General features: G+C 39.3%; 1 protein-coding gene across 10 annotated transcripts in view; it reads right to left on the bottom strand.

The window, feature by feature from the left end:
* The window catches only part of LOC105498364 (uncharacterized), a 308,776-nt gene that overhangs the window by 237,883 nt on the left and 47,562 nt on the right, over window positions 1-23,331 (bottom strand). For 9 of the 10 annotated variants that reach the window (XR_011616971.1, XR_011616973.1, XR_011616974.1 and 6 more), the window contains exon 2: window positions 20,396-20,539. The gene's annotated coding sequence lies outside the window, so the exon portion shown is untranslated. Of the gene's footprint in view, window positions 1-20,235; window positions 20,540-23,331 lie in introns of all 10 variants that reach the window. The other variant, XM_071085491.1, reaches the window with a different exon arrangement.

Genomic DNA, 23,331 nt, shown 5'->3' on the forward strand with positions numbered 1-23,331 from the left:
CAATGATCTAAAACTTTCCCAACTAAAACCCCTACTGAAACTGTTCATCATTCATTTTCATTAAGCAAATAAATACTTATTAAACACCTTCTCTGCTCCAGGCTTTATGCTAGGGTTTGAAAATACATAGGTGAATAAAATATGGCTCCTGTCTTCAATGAGCTTACAGTCTGGCATATGAAGAGAATTATTTTTAGTGATAAAAAGTGGTAGATAATATAAAGCATATAGGCCAAGGGCGGCAGGTTGGCAAATTCTATCTTGGAGGGCTCAGGAAAGACTTCAGAGAAAGTAGCCTAATATATGATGTTTAGCCCCAGAGACTTCATGGCAGAAATTGGGGTCACCCAGGTTTCAGGTTGAGAACACAATGAGGGCTCACCAGGAAGTGTCAGAATTCACGCATTCAATAAGCATTCGGTGGGCACCTATGGGTGGCAGTCACTGTGCAAAGATGATACCCAACATGAACCCACTCACAGGCTAACAGTCTGCTTTGACTCTCAGGAAAACTGTGGAGCAACTCAAATTTGTCCATCACTACCTCCATTTCTGAATCTTTTGCACTCCTTATTCATGGAGCTCTTCTTCCTCACCTCTGCAACGTCCACTGATATTCAGGAAGTCGGCTGGGGGAAGAATATATAGTTGCCCAATATACTAAGTAAAAGCCATTTGTCTATGTCCAGGCTTTGAAATCCATCACCAACAACAAAGCAAAGGCAATAGCACTTCCACTTCTCCCTCTCAAAGAGTTTTAGGCTTAATAAATAATAATGAAGATAACACTAATAAGTTCAAGTAGCATTTATTGAGCAATTAACAGTGTTCCAAGCTTTGCGAAAAGTGTTTTAGAGGAATTATATTTTTTAATTCACATAAGAATTCTATGATGTAAGAATAACGATTTTACAGAAAAGGAAACTAAGTGTCATGTTGCTAGTAAACAGTGCCTCAGACTTCCCTGTTTATGGCTTTTCTTCTTCCAGGCAATCAATCAAGTTCATCTTAACTGAATTTTATATATAAATTATGCTGAAGCAAAGAACTGGCTCAGGCCTTAATTAGAAGTAGCCCTCTCTAGATGTTTCTCTACTTCAAAGTGTTTATTAATAGATACAGAATTCACTAATGTTGTCAATAGAGGTATTTTAGACTAGAGGGGTCTTCTACCACCCTTCAAATAATCCTAGGTATATAACCCCAGTGGATCTGCCCATCCTACCTTAGAACTGGCCTTTGTTCTACAGTTTCAGTCTCCATACGTATAATAGGCCTACCATCTGTCTTTATTATGACTAACCACATAAAATGTTTAATGGATTTTTAATAGATTTCAAAGGGCTTTTTTTCTGTCTAGCTCTCTGTAATTGCTGCTTTTGTTACTCCTCAAGCAACTACTTCGACATTCTACAGTTATTGTTAAGACATGAGCTGCTTGTTATTTTATTCCACCTAATGAATACTGTAGCAGGCACAATAGTCTCCCAAACATGTCCACACCCTAATCTCTGGTACCTGTGAATGTGGTAACTTGCGTGGTCAAAGGGACATTGCAGATGTGATAAAGTGAAAGATCTTGTGACAGGAGATTATCCTAGATTAGTTGGATGTACCCAAGGTAATCACAAGCATCCTTATAAGTGAAATGAAAAGGCAGGAGGATCAGAGTCATAGAGGTGTGAAGATACTGCACCGCTGTATCTTTGAAAAGTATCTTTGAAAGTAAAGGAAAGTGGCCGGACACAATGGCTCACACCTATAATCCCAACACTTTGGGAAGCCGCGGCAGGCGGATCACCCAAGGTCAGGAGTTCAAGACCAGCCTAGCCAACATGGTGAAAACCCATCTCTACAAAAACACAAAAATTAGCCAAGCATGATGGCAGGTGCCTGTAATTCCAGCTACTTGGGAGGCTGAGGTGGGAGAATTGCTTGAACCTGGGAGGCGGAGGTTGCAGTGAGCCAAGACTGCACCATTGCACTCCAACCTGGGCGACAGAGCGAGACACCATCTCAAAAAAAAAAAAAAAAAGAAACGAAAAGAAAAAGTAAAGGAAAGCACCATGAGCCAAGGAATGCAGGCAGCTTCTGGAGCCTCCTGAAGGCACATAATCTGCCAACACCTTGATTTTAGCCCAGTGGAGTATATTTCAAACCGGTGACCTCCAAAACTGTAAGATAACACGTTTGTTTTCTTTTAATTTGTGGTGATTTGATGGAAGAGCAATAGGAAACAAATTCAAATTATTTTTTTCTATTCTTGATACTTTGGTATTTGTCAGGCCTCTGAGCCCGAATTAACCCATTATATTCTCTGTGACCTGCATGTATACATCCAGATGGCCGGAAGCAACTAAAGAATCACAAAAGAAGTGAAAATGGCCGGTTCCTGCCTTAACTGATGACATTACCTTGTGAAATTCTTTCTCCTGGCTCAGAAGCTCCCCCACTGAGCACCTTGTGACCACCACCCCTGCCTGCCAGAGAACATCCCCTTTGACTGTAATTTTCCACTACCTACTCAAATCCTATAAAACGGCCCCACCCCATCTCCCTTCACTCTCTTTTTGGACTCAGCCCACCCGCACCCAGGTGAAATAAACAGCCTTGTTGCTCACACAAAGCCTGTTTGGTAGTCTCTTCACACGGATGTAGGTGACATTATTGGAAATACTATATGCCCCATAAAATGAACAGGTTAAATTACCAGTATATCAGTAGCCCCAAGTTTCTTTTTCAGAAGTACTCACGTGATAGCTTTAGAACTAAGTCCTCTACTGAGTCCTCTATTAGTGTTTCTCAAACTTGAGAGTGTATCAGAATCACCTAAAGGGCTTGTTAAAACACAGATGGGTGTGTAGTAGGACAAGCCGCAGACAAAACTCCTCAGACACCGAGTTAAAGAAGGAAGGGGTTTATTCGGCCAGGGGCATCGGCAACACTCCTGTCTCAAGAGCTGAGCTCCCTGAGTGAGCATTTCCTGTCCCGTTTAAGGGCTCACAACTCTAAGGGGGTGCACGTGAGAGGGTCCTAATCGATTGAGCAAGCAGGGGGTACATGACTGGGGGCTGCATGCACCAGTAATTAGATCGAAACAGGATAGGGATTTTCACAGTGCTTTTCTATACAATGTCTGTAATCTATAGATAACATAACCAATTAGGTCAGTGGTCGATCTTTAACTACCAGACCCTGGGTGTGGCGCCAGGCTGTCTGCTTGTGGATTTCATTTCTGCCTTTTAGTTTTTACTTTTTCTTTCTTGGAGGCAGAAATTGGGCATAAGACAATATGAGGGGTGGTCTCCTCTCTTAGGTGGGCCCCACCTCTAGCATTTTCTGAGTTAGCTATGCTAGACACCTTGACTGTACAGGTGAATAAAATGCAGTAAGAGCTAGAATGGGTATGGAATGACACTAAATTGTTAATTCAGAATGAGCGCAAAGTCTGCCATTCACTATATTACCACTTACAACTAGGCACAGTGCTTAATGAACGGTTCTTGAACGAATGGATGAATGAATGACTGTTTGTCGTGACAGCAATTCTTCATTCACTCAGTTGCTATTTATTGATTGTCTCCTTTCTCCAGGTTCTGTTTTAGGTGGTCTTATGGGAACATAAAGTAGGGAACCAAACAAGAAAAAAAAACAAAACAAAAAAAAAACTCTTTGTGGTAGACTGAGATAAATAAGAATAAACTAAATAAGTAAGCTATGTGAAATAGTAGAAAGTGTTAATTACCATGAGGAAAAAAATAAAGCAAGGAAAAGAATCCAGGCTGGGGAGCCAACTCTAAATTTAAATAGTGTGGTCAGAGCAGGCCCTTCCTCAATCCCCTCAAGCACTACAAACTCATTCACAAAGAATATGTTTGTCCTTATGCTGCCATAACAGAATACCTGAGACTAGGTAATTTACAAAGAATAGAATTTTATCTTGTCATAGTCCTGGTGGTTGGAAAGTTCAATTCAAGGAGCATCTGGTTGACCTAAGAGGAGGTCCTTCTTGCTTCATCCCCTTGGAGCAAAAGAGCAAACTAGGCTAAGGCTTTGTGAAGCCTCTTTTATAAAGGCCTCAATGCCATTCACAAGGGAAGGGGTCTTACTGCCTAATCTCGTCTTAAAGGCCCACCTCTCAATGTTATCACATTGGCAACACCTGAATCTTGGAGAGGACACATCCAAACCATAACAACGTTCCTTGAACTGCAATTCGGCTGCAATTTGGACTGGACCCCAAGATACCACAAATACAGAGAAGCAGCATGTAGTCTTTGTCCTCCAGGAGTTTACAACCCGTAGGCCCAATCTAGAGGATGTAATGACCTAATGCCTGCCCAGCTGTGCCCATCTTCTAATTATAAGAACTTAGATGTAGCTGCAGAAAACACAATCATTCTTCATGGGTAAACCTATGAGCACTGGGAAGTCAGTGGAAGAAAAGTCACCTTTTTTTCTAATCTTTGGGCTATTACCTTCCCAAGCTTTAAAAAGAAAACGTTGAGAAAGAAAAACGTTAAAAACATTTTTTACATTTTTACTTTACATTTCAATATTAGTGTCTTTTTCATTTTCAAAGCTCTTCTACACATTATCTTACAGGATCAAAAGAGGGGAATAATTTAAAAAGCTAGTTCAACTTTACAATCCCAGACCGAATTACTCTTCTAAAACAAGTGGATGTAAATTATACATAGCCTCAGGTATCTTGGGGGAAGGAATTAAGTAGAATACGCAAAGCAATATGCAAATTTTTTAACATTTCAATAAAGTAATGATGGAACTAATTAAGCTCTTTCGGAGATGCTTCCCCTTCCACTTGAGAAAGACTCAAGAGCCAACCTGCCTGTCTGCACACGTGACTGGAAATACAGACCACAAATCAGTCTTGTCTGACTACACAATGAGTCCGATGCAACAAAGCAGTTCTTGGCTTCTCATGTAAGTATGTACAAGACTAGAAATACTGACACTTCCTTTAATATACCGGTACAGTAAAACCACAATACTTTGAAAGGTTCTTCTTGAGGTCAAAGCAAATTCGTTCATCTTTAAAAAAAAAAAAAAAAAAAAGATATCTCTATTACTATCATCTGTTCTTTTCCCCAGCCTACTTCTAAAACACTAGTTCTCAAACGTTATTTTTCATCAGAATCACCAGTATGGCTTGTTAAAAACAATTGCTGGTCCCTATCTGCAGATATGATCTGATATGGGTCGGCTTTGGGGCCTAAGCATTTGCATTTCTCACAATTTCCCAGGTGATGCTGATGCTGCTGGTTTGGGGCCCATGTTTTGAGAAACTCTGTTCTAAATAAAATTGAAGTAACCAATTGAAATTACTCTTCTTAGCCATTATAATAACCAATACACTTAAAGAAAGTAATAAATAACTATCTTAGTTTCTCCTCAGGATAAACCCTTCAATCAGATTTTATCTTCCAATTAATATCCCTTTAATCAATTCTTCTGCTCTTCCTTAAATTCTCTGGGTAAAATAAATCACCCTGAAAATATAAATTAAAAGTGGACATCATGTGTTATTAAGGACCTAATAGACAGTGAATTAAGTGGAAGTAGCGTTCCCCAGCTCTTGCAAATAACCCAATAACTTAAAAATATCCAAGTATCGTATTAGTTTTTCAGGTTAAAGCACAACATTGCTCATGAAAGTCCCCATGACGCTAGTCTATCAAGCAAAACACTTATTGTTTGAATTTCCTGTTTATTTAATAAATATGTAGAGATGGGTAGTCTATTTTCCTTTTAATATTTTATAATTAGAACAATTATTTTTAAAAATCTATCTTCCCAAACCACATTTTAAAATAAGGGTTAAAAATTATACAAAAGGACAACAAATTTATTTTCCTAACTGATTAAATGAAACAGGACTCCTATAGCAACTAATAAAGCATGTCTTTTAACATTTGTAAATTCAGTAGATGCCACTTTAATACAATGTAGAAGTGTATATTGGTCCTCAGTTCATTAGTTTTAGTATGCCCTGTTAAAATATCTTACTTGCATTTTTGTATCTGCCAGGATGTCAGTTCTGACATGACTCTCTTCAGGCGAAATGTAGTTGGCCTTTCCTCATTTTTCGCTGACACAGAAAATGAACAATTTCTTAACATCATTTAGGATAATGCTATCTGAATCATAGCAAGTTCAAGTATAAATTAGGTGCACATGTTAAGTCATCTGCAGAAAGGTACAATTTTACAACTGGCTGAATTAGTTCAGGGCATGAAAATTTAGCAGCCAGACTCACTAATTCTAGAAGTACGTCTAACAGGAGAAAAATTTCAAAATACATAAAGACAACCAGCCTTTAATGGCCTCATTTCCACTTGCATATAACATTGGACTTTAATCTAATGTATATGCAAGTTGCTTCCTGCAATGTTAAGCATTAACTATAACGCACCCTTATCTAGAGCACATTTGATAATTTGGGTTGGCCATTAAAATATTTAAATTGAGCACTTAAGTACAGTTCAGAAAATTATATTCTCTACATTTGAAATAACTGTAAATAAAACTCTCTTTAAATTATTATGGAAGAATAATGCTAAGTGAAAAAAGCAGAATACAAATTGAATCTACACTGTAATTGCAACTATATAAAATTGGTTATGCATGCAAACAAGACTGGAAAAAAACATGGAAAATACGTGACTGATTTGTTAAGAAAATAGATTGAAGGAGTTTCTTTACAAAAATGCTATAGTTTGTATAAAGTGACTTGTATCATTTTCAAAAATATTAAAACAACTTGGGGGAAGAAACTGTTTTCTCCTTAGATTGAATGTTTTCTTATGTTGGATGGTAATTTAAATTATCAAAACATAGGAAAGATAGTTTCAGTATTAGAGTAACAGAAAGCTATCTTCTTTCCTTCAAAGAAATTCATTTTTAAAGCGCATATTGTTGTAGATATATTAATGCATATTCTTTACATGCACACATTGTTATTGCCATTCATCACTAACATTACAATTCTCAAAAATACTAGTCTTCTAACCAGAAGTAATCACGGAATCATAATAAAGACAAATGAACTAAATTACTGATGAAGTTGAAAGTTGCACTATTTTGATTAAACAGCCAGCAGGAATTGTCAGACTAATTAACTAAGGGTCAAGTTGCTGCTCAACCAAATGCCAGAACTATCAAAATCCAATACAAGCTATGCCCCGTTACTTCACTAAGACTATGTATTTGTACTTAAGAGTAATGATCTGATATGTTAAGAAAGTTTAGCTCAGTAAAATAACTGCTGTTGAAAACTGTTTGTGCCAGGGCTGTTGTCAGCAAATCACTCAAGTTCTGATAGTCAAGTTAGATCTTAAATCTGAAAGCTAGGGATGCCTGGCATCTTTATAGGTAATGCACAAGTGGGCTTGGGCAGGGTCCATAGTCTAATGTTCATATCCCTGACCACAGTAATATATGGTGAGAAGCAGGGATGAACTGAGGCCTCAAGAGAACCAGAGCACCCTCTTAAAGACTCGGGATTAAGCTGATAGATATTAGTCGTTATGCAAGAAGCAAAATGACCCATGAGCCAGAACTGAGCTCTTCTTACCCTCTTCATCCATTCCCTACAACCCCCAACATTTGTCCCTAAAGTTAAGATTTTGAGCCAGGTGCGGGAGCTCACGCCTGTAATCCCAGCACTTTGGGAGGCCGAGACGGGTGGATCACGAGGAAAGGAGATGGAGACCATCCTGGCTAATACGGTGAAACCCTGTCTATACTAAAAACACAAAAAAGGCCGGGCGCAGTGGCTCACGCCTGTAATCCCAGCACTTTGGGAGGCCGAGGCGGGCGGATCACAAGGTCAGGAGATCGAGACCACGGTGAAACCCCGTCTCCACTAAAAATACAAAAAATTAGCCGGGCGCGGTTGTGGGCGCCTGTAGTCCCAGCTACTCGGGAGGCTGAGGCAGGAGAATGGCGTGAACCCGGGAGGCGGAGCTTGCAGTGAGCCGAGATCGCGCCACTGCACTCCAGCCTGGGCGACAGAGCGAGACTCCGTCTCAAAAAAAAAAAAACAAAAAAACAAAAAACACAAAAAATTAGCCGGGCGTGGTGGCGGGCGCCTGTAGTCCCAGCTACTCGGGAGGCTGAAGCAGGAGAATGGCGTGACCCCGGGAGGCGGAGCTTGCAGTGAGCCGAGATCGTGCCACTGCACTCCAGCCTGGGCAACAGAGAATCCTTCTCAAAAAAAAAAAAAAAAAAAAAAGATTTTGAGCACTTAAACCACTCTGGTCTAATTTGTCTCCTTCCTTTCTCAGTTTCCTTCATTGCTTTCATTATTATAGTAAATGTTAGTCCATTGTACAGATATTTAGAGAGTCTACTTAAAGTTACTAGCCCAAGTTGCAAGTCAGTAAAATGTCTTAAGCTGTTAGAGTAGTGATGTTAACTGCCCACGCTTCCCTCCCCCCAAAAGCTAACAAACAACTGAAGTAGATTTTCTAGCTTCAATTTAAGTAAAAAGTGGGATTGAGGCCCGGCACAGGGCCTCATGCCTGTAATCCCAGCACTTTGGGAGGCTGAGGCAGGCGAATCACGTGAGTCCAAGAGTTCGAGACCAGCCTGGCCAACATGGTGAAACCCTGTCTCTACTGAAAATAGAAAAATTAGCCGGGTGTGGTGGCGAGTGCCTGTAATCCCAGCTACTTGGGAGGCTGAGGCAGGGAGAATTGTTTGAACCTGGGAGGTGGAGGTTGCAGTGAGCCAAGATTGCTCCACTGTACCCTAGCTTCAAAGACAGAGCAAGACTTCCTCTCAAAAAAATAAAAGGCCGGGCGCGGTAGCTCATGCCTGCAATTCCAGCACTTTGGGAGGCCAAGGCGGGCAGATCACAAGGTCAAGAGATTGAGACCATCCTGGTCAACAAGGTGAAACCCCGTCTTTACTAAAAATATAACAATTAGCTAGCCATGGTGGTGCACGCCTGCAGTCCCAGCTACCTGGGAGGCTGAGGCAGGAGAATTGCTTGAACCTGGGAGGCGGAGTTTGCATTGAGCCAAGATTGCACCACTGCACTCCAGCCTAGTGACAGAGCAAGACTGTCTCAAAAACAACAAAAAAAGTGAGATTGACTAGGAAACCAGATCATTATTGTACACATTAAATTGGATAAGATATAATGGGAACATGATATTCAGGTGTACATTGGCAGTTTTCAACCAGGGCAATATTGTATACTTGTCACAAATGAGGGAGAGGGGAAGATGCTACTGGCGTCTATGTGTAGAGGTCGGGAATGCTGCAAAAATATCCTACAAACACACAGGACCACCAGCTACAGTTTTTTAAAAAGTATCCAGCCTGGAATAGGCTGAAACGTTCCATTTTCCTACCTCCCTAAACCTTCCTGGAACTCTCTCCAGATGATTCTAACAAATCTAATGAGGACTGTAGTGATTGGAAATCAGATTTCATCTCCACTCCAGTAACTATACATGGGAAACCCATTTAACATCCTAACTGGATATAGTTTTGGGTTTTTGTTTTGTTTTTTTACCTCCTCAGATCCAATGACCTTTACTTCCTCTTCACTCCAGTCACATAATCACATAACCATTGCTTAGACCTTGTCACCATGAAAACTAATGACTTTGTCTACCTTCTTTCCAGCTCCTCTAATGAACATGGACCTATCCAGGTTAACCAACTCTCCTAGGGGGAAAGAAGGGAAAACCTGGTCTTTTTTTTTTTGTTTCGTTTTGCTTTTTTCAAGAGTGTCTGGAGGTGGGGGGCATGAGGATCCAGGCCCTGTTACACATATATCACCAGTAGCTAGGTCCCAAATATCCACTGACTCTCTTACGTGGTGATCTTGGCTGACCTATATTGGAAAATCAGTTCTTGTATCTACATTTAGCCCCAGATTAAAAGTTTAAACAGTTTATTCCACCCCCTTTCCCCTAGACTCCACCAGATTGCTCTGTTTGGGGGAGGTGTTTCTGCCCAAGTGTTTCTTGCTGTACCTGATGAGACAATTATCAAGACTGATAGCAGAAAACAGCCAACAAGAGAGACAAGAGGAAGACAAACCGAAAGAGAAGCAACCCAGAGAAGACGATCTCCCTTCAGAAAAGTGGGTCTCAGTTGGATTTTTGATTTTGATCTTAGTATGGCTTCTACATGGGGGTAAACACAGATGAGAGAAAGGGCCTATGCCCCCAGGGGTTCACATGTATCCCTAACGTTTCCTTTGACTATTGCTCCTTCTTCAATGACCCCAATGGACTTAACAGCCAACCCTAAGGTCATCTACAGGTGTTGAAGTCCCTCTCAAGGAAGAAGAGTAGAGAAGATTAGACCTGTCTGCCCCCTCCGAACCATTCCCCTACATATCCATTCCAGACAAATGAAATGGATGTTCCAGTTGCTCACGGGCCTTTCCATCTCCAGGTTTTCCCTTCCCAGTCCTCCATTTTTGCTGATCCTTCTTCTACGGCTTCCTTTTCTGTGCCTTCACTCTTGCACTCTCTGTGCCCTCACTGGTCTTCCCCTTTTCTTCATCAACTGACATGAATTCCTTTGTTGTTCAGGTAGGTATTTTGAAGCCATCCCTGATCCCCTGAGTCTGGAAAAGCAACCCCCAAATTTTTGTTCACAGAGTATTTATATATATCACTATTGTTATTACCATCACATTATACTGAAAATATCCATTAGGTTGGTGCAAAAGTAATTACAGTTTTTGCAATTACCTTTGCACCAACCTACTATTCAGAAATAGTAGGTCTCCTCCTCTGGAGTCTGAAGTGTTTTTAGGCAAACTCATCCTATTAACTTTTTTATCCTCTGCACTATGCCTGTCACAAAGAATACACACAATAAATGTTCAAATGAATTAACTAAACATATTGTAAGAGAACGTCAACATACAGTCAATGTTTCATTCACTCAACACACATTTACTGAGTATCAACCAAGTGCTAGGTATATGCAAAGCTATTCAATTATATACTTTTATTTTCTGTAGGAATGCTTTTCACGTGTAAAAATTTTGACCTTTGCAAATATTTAGCACAAAACTATTTTATTGCAGTTAAAAAGAAACTTAAAATGTTCCCCTACAATCAACTGTGCATTAGCATGCACAGCCTAATTAAAAAGCAAGAACTGTAACAGGAGAAAGGAGATGGGCCATACATGGTTTGCAAAGAAATAAAAAGAACTAACTTGTACAATAAAGATAAGACATTCTATATCTTAAAGGTCAAATGAACATTGTCAAACTAGTTTTTCCACTTGGGCCCCTACTTATAAGATTGTAGATACAGCATTTTAAAAATCACATATAAATATATTTTTGTCTTCACTTTATAAAGAAAAAACATATCCTTTTAAATAATGGAAAACGGTCTTTGTCAAATCATAACCTTCAAATAGGCCGAGACCCTAAGTGTCTTATCGCTATCTTTGGTTGGTATAAATGTGATCTCAGCAACTAGGATAGGGTCATCTAAATGTTCTTATTCAGAATTGTTCAGCTATTTTGTTATTTACAAATTAAATTATTCTGGAGGATTAGAGGACTAGTGATCACTTTTTAGTTAAGTTAGAAAAACTGCAAATTTCCCAGGAAGAACATTTTACTTTGAGGGTAGAACCAAGGAATTGCAGGGACTTAAGGCTTCATTTTGAAATTTAAAAATTAAGCTAGGATAAAACTATGAATCTATTTATGGTAAAAACCATGACTTTCATCTTTATGTTCCACAAGCCTAGTACAGCACCCCGTGCAAAATAAGAGCTAAATTAATATGTTTAATTTTTAATGGACATATTATTCTCTCTTTATTACCATTTAACTCACTAGTTGTTCCTTTGTTATTTCTATGCAATATTCCATGATGTGAGTGATCCACAGTTAACCATTTATGACACATTTTGCCATTTCCAGTTTTGAGAAATTACAAATAAAGCTGCTATGAATGTTAATATCCAGGATTTTGTGAAGACATAAATTTTTATTTCTCAGAGATAAATTTCAAGAAGTATGACATAGTTATTTCAAATATAAGCCATGAAGTAAAGCTACATTACGTAATAGTGCAATCTATAGAGTGATTGGCATACCATAATCAGAAATTTCATTTCATTTGAAGAAAATCTAGCAGAAATGCTTGCTAGCATTTCTTTAAATGGCATATGCTTTGCACATTTCAGATTTCTGCCTCTGCTTCCAGAGATCTTTGTGTTTTTACTTCATATGAAATTCATGTCATTCTCTGCTAGAACGCTTTAAAAGCTATGTTTGATGATGAATACACTTGTATTCTTACGCCAGAGATTCTCGGAGTGTGGTCTGAGGATGCATGTGTCTCAATGACTTTTTAAGGGAAACTGTGAAGTCAAAACAATTTTCATAATAATTTGAAGATATGACTGGCCTTTTCACCCTCATTCTTTCCCAAGTCTACATGATACATGTGGACATCACTACTAATGGAATATATGCTTGTATACTAAAATTTGTAATTAAACTTTTTATATATTTTATATATATATATATATATATATATCCCATATAAACAAAAGCTTTTGGGGGTCTTTAATACTTTTTTTTTTTTTTTTGAGACGGAGTCTCACGCTGTTGCCCAGGCTGGAGTGCAGTGGCGCGATCTCGGCTCACTGCAAGCTCCGCCTCCCGGGTTCCCGCCATTCTCCTGCCTCAGCCTCCTGAGTAGCTGGGACTACAGGCGCCCGCCACCGCGCCCGGCTAATTTTTTGTATTTTTAGTAGAGACGGGGTTTCACTGTGGTCTCGATCTCCTGACCTTGTGATCCGCCCGCCTCGGCCTCCCAAAGTGCTGGGATTACAGGCTTGAGCCACCGCGCCCGGCCGGTCTTTAATACTTTTAAGAGTGCAAAGAGTTTCTGAGACCAAACAATTTGAAATCACTAGTTTTCATTATTTCTGTTATTTCTAGTAGTTCTGTGTATCTCCTTATACTATAGAGTTTCAATGGCAGGAACTATATTTTTGCAATTCTTTACGACTATCAATAGTGCTTATAACAGTGATATGGGAACACAACAAATAGTGATAAACGGATGATAAAATGAAGATGCGATAATCGAATAATAGCTTTGCTTTTCTGAAACACGTTTATAAAATGTAGTGTAAGAGGGAAATTATTTGAGCTATAAGACAACTTTCATTCTTAAGTTTCAGATATAGGCTTCATGATTCTATTTGAAACAGAATCTGAAAAGCATCAGAAGCAAACTTATTTGGGTAGAGGTTTTGGGAGAGAACTGATATGTTTTATCATTTACCCAATGTCACCCTCTATTGGAAGAATAATTAATAGGATAGAACTTCGAATGGGTCCCTACTCAGCTACCTCCTGCCACATGCTCATATACTAGAAAGAAGCCATTTTTCATAGAAATAATAGATTAAAGATCTATTATTTCATTTTCAGGGGTAGAATAACAACACATGTATAGAAGATGGAAGCTCTCTTGCCTCCTCAAAATTTCCTAAACTGGCCAGGTATGGTGGCTCAGGGCTGTAATTCCAGCACTTTAAGAGGCCAAGTCAGGAGGATCACTTGAACCCAGGAATTCAAGACCAGCCTGGGCAACATAGCAAGACCCCATCTCTATAAAATAATTTTTAAAATTAGGTGTGTGCCTATAGTCCCAGCTACTCTGGAGGCTGAGGCAAGAGGATCACTTGAGCCCAGGAGTGCAAACCTGCTGTGAGCTATGATCCTGGGTGACATAGTGAGACCCTGTCTCAAAAAAAAAAAATTCTAAACTGTTTTGTTTTGTTTTGTTTTGTTTTGTTTGTGAGGGGAAGTTGGTTGTATATAGAAAGACAAACTATTGAAACGTAACATTTATATGGATCTCTGAGTGAAAAAATTAACTCTTAAAAGGTCACATATTGTATGATTCCATTCACATAATGTTCTCAAAACAAGATTCTAAACATGGAAAAGAGATTAGTAGTTGAGAATTACTGTTTAGGGATCATGACAAGGGAGGGGGTAGGGAGATGAACATGACTATAAGGGGGTAGCAGGAGGGAGATCTTGGTATTGATGGAATAGTTCTGTATCTTTTTGTGGTGGTCACATGAATCAACAAGTGTTGAAATGTCACAGAGCTATACACACACATTTTACCAATGTCAAATTTCCTATAAAAATGTAACCATCACGAGAAACTAGGTGAAGGGTATACTGAACTTCTCTGTACTATTTCTGGAACTTCCTGTGAGTCTATAATTATTTTAAGATATAAAGGTTTTTGGTTTTTGGTTTTTTGAGATGGAGTCTTGCTCTGTTGCCCAAGCTGGAGTACAGTAGTGCAATATTGGCTTGCTGCAACCTCCGCCTCCCGGGTTCAAGCAATTCTCTTGCCTCAGCCTCCCAAGTAGCTGGGATTACAGGCACCTGTCACCATGCCTGGCTAATTTTTGTATTTTTAGTGGAGATGGGGTTTCACCATGTTAGCCAGGCTGGTCTCAAACTCCTGACCTCAAGTGATCTGCCCACCTCCGCCTCCGAAAGTGCTACGATTACAGGTGTAAGCCACAGTGCCTGGCCTAAAAAGGATTTTTAAAATAATTTTTAAGATGGAGAGACCTCAGTATGAACCCCTGTTTAGCTTAATATAGACAAATGGTTACATTCAGAAATATTTATAGACATGTGTGTTGTTATGAGCTGAATTTTGTCTCCCCCAACCACATAAATTCATATGTTGAAGTCCTAATCCCCAGTACCTCAGAATGTGGCTGTATGTGGAGATAAGGCCTTTAAGGAGATAATTAAGGTAAAATGAGGTTATGTGGGTGGGAACTAATCCAGTATGGCTAGTGTCTTTGTAAGAAGAAGAGATTAGGACAGACACACACACAGGAAAAACCATTCAAGGACACAGAGAAGGTGAACATCTACAAGCCAAGGAGAAAGCCCCAGAAGAAATCAATCTTGCTAACACCTTGATCTCAGACTTCCAGTTTCCAGAATTTTGAGAAATTTCTGTTGTTTAAGCCACCTAATCTATTGTATTTTTACAATAGGTTATTAAAGCAACCCTAGCAAACTAATGCATATATATATAGGTTTGCATTTATACATGTTTATATATTCATACATATATTTTCTTTCTGTGTCAGCTGAGAGGCCATAAATGCAATGACACTCCAGTAGTAACAAGCACACCTAGCACCCTAAGTCTTGGTTTCTAATACCATTCTCTAATAAAAGAGGCCAAGGCTACTTGGAGTAATGGCTGATTCCAAGATTAGGGCAGGAAATCTACAAGATGACTTGGGAACGTCTTATATTTCCAAAAAAGAAGGCAGTGCTGAAAAAGAAAACCACAGTGATGGTGATATGTGAAAAGGGAACAGGAGCCAGCTGAAAGGGCTCCCAGTGGCCAAAACTGGAACAATTTGAGCAACAAAATAAATAAAATATGATAGGATTGGCCAGGCATAGTGGCTTACGCCTGTAATCCCAGCACTTTGGGAGGCTGAGACGGGTGGATCACGAGGTCAGGAGATCAAGACCATCCCGGTTAACACAGTGAAACCCCGTCTCTACTAAAAATACAAAAAAATTAGCTGGCATAGTGGTGGGCGCCTGTAGTCTCAGCTACTCTGGAGGCTGAGGCAGGAGAACGGTGTGAACCCGGGAGGCAGAGGTTGGCAGTGAGCCGAGATCATGCCACTGCACTCCAGCCTGGGCAACAGAGCAAGACTGTCTCAAAAAAAAAAAAAAAAAAAAAGTATAGGATTATCCTCAAAGTATAAAATAAAAATCTATCAGTTCATCCTGTATACGTAAATAATATCCTTTTTTTTTTTTTGTAGACAGGATCTCACTTTGTCATCCAGGCAGGTGACAATGGCACCATCTCAGCTTACTACAGCCTCAAGCTCCTGGGCTCAAGTGATCCTTCTGCCTCAGGCTCTGGAACAGCTGAGAGCACAGGCACACGCCACCAAACCTGGCTAATTTTTATATTTTTTTGTGGGTTTTGTCATGTTGCCCAGGCTGTCCTTGAACTCTTGGGCTCAAGCAATCTGCCCACCTCAGCCTCCCAATGTGCTGGGATCACAGGCGTGAGCCACCACATCCATCTTGATACACGTACATTATTGAATAATGAAACAAATCAAAAAGAAGAGATCAAGCTCCTGTGCAGAAGAATTCTACATAATTTACGTAACTATTCCACCCTCAGAAGTGGAGCACAACTCCCATTTTCAAGCTTTGGCTATGCATACTGACTTCCTTCCACTAAGTGTCAGCTATGTATAGTGACTTACTTCAAAAGGATTCAGTATAAAATGAGGTTAAAAGAAAAAGAGTAACTGTACAGTGGAGAAACCTGACAAAGATTATCTCAGCCAGGCGATCAAGGTCAACATTAAGGGGGATGTCACGTAGGGCCTGACATGGTGGCTCACACCTGTAATCCCAGCACTTTGGGAGGCTGAGGCAGGTGGATCACCTGAGGTCAGCAGTTCAAGACCAGCCTGGCCAACATGGGGAAACCCCGTCTCCACTAAAAATGCAAAAAATTAGCAGGACACGGGAGCAGGCACCTATAATCCCAGCTACTTGGGAGGCTAAGGCAGGAGAATTGCTTGAACCCGGGAGGCAGAAGTTGCAGTGAGCTGAGATTGTGCCACTACACTCCAGCCTGGGCAACAGAGAGAGACTCAAAAAAAGAGTAATGTCATGTTGATATTATGTACCCTTGATATGATGGCATGAAAATGGTACTTTATGTTCATGGTCTTGCTCCAAAAACCACATAATCTCAACCTAATCACAAGGAAAACATTATATAAACCCCAAGTAATGGACAGTCTACAACTACCTGTCCAGTAGTCACCAAAACCATCAAGTTCATTAAAAGCAAGGAATGTCTGAGAAACTGTCACAGCTAACAGGAGTTTAGGGAGACATGAGAACTAAAGGTAATACGGTTTTCTGGATGGGATCCTGGAATAGAAAAAGGAGCTTAGGTGAAAACTAAGGAAATCTGAATAAAGTATGAATTTTAGTTAATAATAATGTATCTTTCTCTTTCTTTTTTGTTCTTCCATTTTGTTTTTTGTTTTTTGTTTTTTTTGAGATGGAGTTTCACTCTGTCACCTAGGCTGAAGTGCGGTGGCACAATCTCGGCTCACTGCAACCTCTGCCTCCCCAGTTCAAGTGATTCTCCTGCCTCAGCCTCCTGAGTAGCTGGGATTACAGGTGTCCACCACCACGAACGGCTAATTTTTGTATTTTTATTAGAGATGAGGTTTCACCATGTTGGCCAGCATGGTCTTGAACTCCTGACCTCGTGATCCACCCGCCTCGGCCTCCCAAAGTGCTGAGATGACGGGCGTGAGCCACTGCACCTGGCCTTGTTTTGCTTTTTTCATGAATTCTTTTAAATTTAGTAGGCCATGGCATCAAACTTAGATTTGTTCAAGTGTAGGACAAGATAGAAGAGTGGTTTACCATTTAATAAGATGTCATGATTGTAAGCCTGAAGGCCTTAAGTCTGATATGATCCTAATCAGAAAATTGCTTCATATTCTTGCAAAAGAGAAAACTACCTATTCTAAGCAGATATGTGTAAGTGAACTGGAATCAGAAGAGATTAAAATTGGTAAGATTAACTCAGAATTTTGCAATAATGCAGGTGAAAGATATCAGAATGCCTATGAAATATTTTTTTGCTTGAGGCTTTTTATGTCTTTTCGTCTTTGGCATTTAATATTTGTAATGACAGACATATCTTCTAACTATCTTTTTTCTTAACATTAAGTCCTTGTTAACTCATTAAAATGTGGGAGCTTCTGCAGTATATAATATGTTTATATACAATAATACCACTTAGCTAACCTTGATAAAGAGCTTAAGAGAGGGTTAATTTTTACTTGGGGAAAGGGTAAAAACTATTCTCTGAGTATCAGTACCATGTAAGTAACTATTGCATTGCAGAAAAACCAAATGGTTACTTTCCTATGTCGTCTTTTGTTGCTTTTGTCTCCTGTGTTACTTTCCTATGTCAGATCAGATTGTAAACTTTGATTGCAGGGATTGTATCTTACATTATTTGTCTCCAGATTAACATTTAGCTTACTGCCTTACCCGATGCTCCATGCATTGTTGCTGATTTTGGCTTTATAAAATAGTCATCATTTTCAGAGAGAAAATTTAAAGGAATGACACCTTGTAGTAGCAAAAAATAAAGAGTCTATGACTCAAATATTAAAATCTCAGGATTGATTAATGTATCTCCATTCTAAACAATGGGATTTTTAATTACCAATTAGAATAATTACCAACTTTTAAATGAAGATTTACTATGGACCAGCCACTGTGGTAAGTGCTTTACAACCCTCAATATTATCTCATTTAATCCTCTTAACAATGCTTTAGTTGGCTATTATCATTATTCTCCTCATTTACAGATGAAAAACAGGCTTAAGGAAGTTAATGGTGAAATAATTAGTTAATTACATTTTACTAATGCATTCTTTCTTAGTATAAAGCCTACAAGTTTATTTTCTAACTAATCTTTATTTTCTTTTCTGTGAACTCAAAATGTCTTAAATTGTCTAAGTTTGTTACTAAATACAGGCTTTCTTAAATTACTACTGCTCTTCCTTAAAGAAGATGTTAGTATGATTCTAGTAAAAAGCAAGTTATCTTACCAAGAACTAGAAATCAGCTGTCCTATTAAATACAAGACCATCATTTAATGCTTTTTTTTTTTTTTTTGAGACGGAGTCTGGCTCTGTCACCCAGGCTGGAGTGCAGTGGCGCGATCTCGGCTCACTGCAAGCTCCGCCTCCCGGGTTTAGACCATTCTCCTGCCTCAGCCTCCCGAGTAGCTGGGACTACAGGCGCCCGCCACCTCGCCCGGCTAGTTTTTTGTATTTTTTAGTAGAGACGGGGTTTCACCGTGTTAGCCAGGATGGTCTCGATCTCCTGACCTCGTGATCCGCCCGTCTCGGCCTCCCAAAGTGCTGGGATTACAGGCTTGAGCCACCGCGCCCGGCCAGAGATCAATAACAGTCTTTAAGAAAACATTATACAGTTAAAAAGACATGCTAAATTTTTAAATAAACAAAACAATACTACAGAATATATAAGACATTACCTTGAGAAAAAATGATAGTAGCTTGACAGAAGTGGATATAAGGAAAGTTGAGGCTGCTAAATGATAGAAAAGAGAAAACTGAACAAGATCTGAGAGTATCACTCTCAATAGACAGAGTGCAGGGCCAAACAAATAAGAGGAAACCTGAGTGTGAAAATACAAAACTGGGCTCCTCTATGGCTTGCTGCTTTCAACCCTGCACTTACTTTCCAATTTGCTGCTGTTACTGTACTTGAGACCACAAAGCATTAACGTGCTTGAAAAACTGATATACTATTTTATTCACATTATTTCTCGATTCTTCCATCCCATATGAGCTAATTTTGCTAATTCTAATTTCAAAAATACATATCGTAGCCAAACAAACCTAACCTGAAGAGATTACCTTTGCCGCTCATCTCTAGATTAGTGAATACACATCCAATGTATTAATTATTTACTAGATTTTAGTCATTTAAAAAATCTTATAAATAAATTAAAACCTTATTATATGGAGCCTTAATTTATTATACCCACAACATACATGTTAAGATTAGATTTGGAAGAATAAGATAGCCATTAGATTTTCTCAGTGTTTCCTTGGGGTTTCTTGTGTATTCAGTTTGGGATTTTTAACACTTGAAAAATTTTTAGACACACTTTTTACCCCATTTTAAGCCATAATTTCAGGTTTATCTAAGTAACTTTTAAGCTCTAATTAAAGTGGGTTTGAAATAAATCGCTTCAACATTTTATTAGTCCTGTTATGTGCTGCCAAAGGTACTTTTTATTTCACTGAAATTAAAACTTTTCATGAAACAAAAATACAGTTGTTATATAGTTATTTTTAACTTTTTAATGTGCTTTCACACTTACCATTTTATCAGAAGTAACTATCCTCTGGAGAGTCTGAACTATACACCAGATCTACTTCTGCTACAATTTCCCTAATAATGAGTCCTTGGATCCTCAGTATGAAAATTATTTTTTCAAGGCAAATTATTTTTTATGGCAACATTTCATCCAAATAATTTCATTCTCACCTCAATGTTCTCACCTTAAGTTAGTTTAAGGGCACAGATGTTACCTTTATGAGCTTGGTTTCCAGGTTCCTTGACCGTTCAAAGTTGTTTGTTTTTTAATCCCCAGACAGGTATACTTCTTTTCCAGACTTTAATCTCTTCTCCGGAAATCCACTTCTCTGCTTCATTAAGCCTCCCTGTAATATCCAGAATTAAATCTCATACCTCATTTATTGTTGTGGCTGTGGGTTGCGTTTTTTCTCCCTGCAACACTGGAAACAACTTTGAAAGGAATGACCTGAAGTTTTCATCATTCAATTTATAGTAATTTTTACTTCTAGATAGTTGTGGAATAAGAATTCATTTAACCTAAAAAAGAGAGAGAGAAAAAAAATTCATTAAAAGTATTGGGAGAGGGGAAAGAAGGGCAATAATGGCTTTCTGCTAATAATCAAAGGGATTTGTCATGTGAAGAAATAGTATTTTTCTGTATAGTTTTCAAGATAGAGCCAGGACCACTTGGGAAAATTCGTAAAATGCACAAGACTTCTTATCAAATGAGTTTATGAGTCTGAATCCATTTTAAGTCTTTCGTGTCTTTTTTTTTTTTTTTTTTTTTTTTCAGGAAAACTCTCCCTCTGTTGCCTCGTCTGGAGTGCAGTGGCGCAATCACAGCTCATTGCTGCCTCAACCCCCTGGGCTCAAGCAGTCCTCCCGCCTTAACCTCCTCAGTAGCTGGGACCACAGGTGTGCACCACCACAGCCAGCTAATTTTTTGTAGAGACAAGGGTTTCCCTATGTTGCCTAGGCTGGTCCTGAACTCCTGGTTTCAAGCAATCCTCCCACCTCGACCTCCCAAATTGCTGGGATTACAGGTGTGAGCCCTCTGTGAGACTTTGACTAAGGCCAATTACAGCAAAACAGAATCCTGCGGTGCGTTAGAACAAAGACAATGAGGATGAATGAACCAGGTTCAAGTCCAGATTCTGCTGCAGGCAAACTTGTATGACATTGGGTGAGTTTTTTAACTTCTCTTTGCCTCAGTTTCCTTGCCTATAAAATGAGATTGAAAGTCGTGTCATAGAGTTTTTGTAAGGAGTAAATTAGTGTATCTAAAACATGCCTGACAACCTGTAGGCATCGTCTGTTAACTCTAAATATTAAGCTATTTTGTAAGAATTTCTGTGCTCTTCTAAATTTTTTGGAATTGGAGAATAAAATGGAAGGCAGCCTATGCTTCTGAAAATTCTTCCTTCCACTTTCCATAAGTACACAATACATTTTCATGAAAACGCACAGATTCTCAAGAACAGGGACCTTTGATTTGTTCAATGCTGATTCCCAAGCAGTAGGAACAGCTAGTCTGTAGTAGGTGCTCAGTAAATATTGAGGAGCCCTAATTAGGGAAAAGGAGTCAGGCTGGTGGAGGTAGCAAGGGGAAGTAAGGAGATAAAGCAAATAAGCTATAACTCTGCCTGTCTTCATGGTCCAGGACATATAAACAAAAGAGGAGGCAGATGAGCTATAGGTCTGCTTTTCTTTATGGCCCAGGATAGATGGTCCTCCTGCACAGATAACATACATAACTCACAAACTTCCTGCTTACCATCAGATGCCTCAATTTATCTAATGCCTTGGCTGACAGAAGAATGCAATTTAAGCTCTCTGGTGCCTTGGCATTATCAATCAACCCAAGAACCATCCTATAAAATCTCCAGCAAGCCTTTGTTTCCTTGCAGTCAACCTCTCTTCTGCTGGTCTGCCCATTGCCTTCTCACAAGATATTTTCCTACTTTCTCTAATAAATCTGTGTTTCTTTACTTACAACTGCCTTGGTAAATTCTATCACCCCTGCACCACTGGCCCAGCTAGTCATCGCTCACCTGTGACAAAAATATATTGAAGAAATAGATGAAAATATCCAATTGCCTCACATTCTGAAGAATAAATAGATGTATTTAGAAAGGTTATACCATGATAATTCCATTAAACCAATATGAAGGCCTTGTTTGTCATAATCAGGACACTCAAAAAAAAAAAAGTCCTCAAAGTCAGGAAATGTCTAATTTCTCTGTTTTGCTTCTTTTAAAATCTACACTGGGCCAGGTATGGTGGCTTATTCCATCATTTTGAGAGGCCAAGATGGGAGGATCATTTGAAACCAAGAGATCGAGACCACCCTGGGCAACATCGTGAGACCCCATCTCTACAAAAAAATTTAAAAATTAGCTGGGCATGGTGGTGTGCACCTGTAGTTACAACTAATTGGGAGTCTGAGATGGGAGGATTTCTTGAGCTTTAGGAGTTCAACGCTGCAGTGAGCCATGATCACACCATTGCACTCCAGCCTGGGTGACAGAGCGAGACCCTATCTCAATCAAGCAAGCAATCAATAATCTTCACTGGAAATGATCCCTTGATGTATTAGTTTGTTTTCACACAGCTGATAACGACATACCTGAGACTGGGCAATTTACAAAAGAGGTTTTTTGGACTTACAGTTAGTTCCACGTGACTGGGGAGGCCTCAAAATCAAGGGAAGGTAAAAGGCACATCTCACATAGTGGCAGACAACAGAAGAGAGCTTGTGTAGAGAAACTACCCTTTTTAAAACCATCAGATCTTGTGAGACTTATTATTATCAGGGGAACAGCAGGGGAAGGATCTGAGCCCATGATTCGATTACCTCCCACCGGGTCCCTCCCACAACACGTGGGAATTCAAGATGAGATTTGGGTGGGGACACAGCCAAACCATATCACTTGATAAGTGATATGTGACACTTTTCTATTCTTGGCATTTTAAACATCAGTGTAAGTCTTTTGGTGAGAGGGCAAATATATGGAGCACAGACCAGGTGCAGAGCTGACCCGCAGTAAGAAGGCTCCAGAATTTTTATTTAAATGATAACAAACGAGATTAGTATATAATATGAACCCTGTAAACCATGTGTTTCACTATCAAACGATCAAGGAGTAAACATTTTAAGTGCATTGATGGTTTGGTAGATCTTGGCATGGTCTAAGGTGTGTGGTTTTCTGCTGTGAATGGATGACTAAAATCTACTCCAACTGATTATTGTTTCCCCAGCCTCTCCCACTCCTTTATGGATCCCACCCGTGGCAAAGGAATTAGCTCATTTCCAAATAAAAATTAGATAA

This window comes from Macaca nemestrina, chromosome 19 (genome assembly GCF_043159975.1).
Source record: "Macaca nemestrina isolate mMacNem1 chromosome 19, mMacNem.hap1, whole genome shotgun sequence".
In the NCBI taxonomy this organism is placed as follows: Eukaryota; Metazoa; Chordata; class Mammalia; order Primates; family Cercopithecidae; genus Macaca; species Macaca nemestrina.